Source organism: Wyeomyia smithii, chromosome 1, assembly GCF_029784165.1.
Source record: "Wyeomyia smithii strain HCP4-BCI-WySm-NY-G18 chromosome 1, ASM2978416v1, whole genome shotgun sequence".
NCBI classification, from domain to species: domain Eukaryota; kingdom Metazoa; phylum Arthropoda; class Insecta; order Diptera; family Culicidae; genus Wyeomyia; species Wyeomyia smithii.
The window spans coordinates 105930212-105931340 of record NC_073694.1 but is presented as its reverse complement, the minus strand read 5'-3'; positions in this window follow the sequence as shown (position 1 = coordinate 105931340).

Sequence of the window (1129 nt, the reverse complement as noted above, 5' to 3'; positions counted from 1 at the left end):
GATCCAACATGTATTAATGATGTACGTAGTCCCCTGGGGAGCTTAGTGCCAATCATTTTTAGGATACGTAATCTGGATTCACACGCTATTTTCGTAAGTTGACAGTGAGGTTTGAAATTGAGAGTCCGATCAAGGGTAATCCCAATGATTCTCAAGCGTTTTGTTTTTGGCACGGGAGTGTTGTCGATGCATATGTCGCCACTAGGTTCACGTCGGGCATTGGGGCTACCATAGAAAATATTGGATTTAACTACGGAAATTTTGTATCCTACGCTTTTTGCCCATTAATCCACAGCGTTTACTGCCGATTGGAGTTTTCGATAGAGTGGTTGATTTTTGTGTCCACGTGCGATTAGTAGTATATCATCCGCGTAGAGAAGGACATTTACATAATGTGGGACAATTCGAAAAATCGGCTGCATCGCTACAACAAACAGAGTCACCGAGAGTACAGAGCCCTGTGGAACACCATTTTCCAGTGGCAGCTCACGTGATAAGTGACCATTTATGTTTACTCGAAACGACCTTTCGGCGAGAATGGTGCTTAGAATATTAATCATCCGCCCCCGGATTTGCCCCTTCCGTAAAGTACGTAGAATATCATATTTCCACGTGGTGTCGTATGCCTTTGATAGGTCGAGCGAAGCAATGAGACAGTGTTCATCCTCTCCGGCTAACGATCGATCGAGCTCCCCAAAGTAGGTGTCAGTGCCTCGTCCGGGTCGAAAGGCATGCTGTCGTTTATCGAGTCGGCCGTTGCATTCTAGTTCAGTCGTCAGTCTTCGGTTCACCATACGTTCAAAAACCTTCGCAATGCAACTGGTCAATGTTATTGGACGAAAAGCAGCGGGACCAGCTTCTTTCGAATTTATTTTTGGAATCGGGACTATTATACCTGTTCGCCAACAAGTGGGAAACTCACCACTGCGCCATATTTTGTTCAGCAACATTAATAGGACTGTTTTGACGGATAGTGGAAGGTGCTGGATCATTGGATAGCCTATGGAGTCCGGACCTGTGGAGGAGCTTCGACCTTTGTCAAGTGCCCACAATAACTCGTTCATACTAAAGTCAACGTTGTGAGTATCGTCACTGTCTGGTGAGATTTTAAACTGATTTCTCTCGGTCT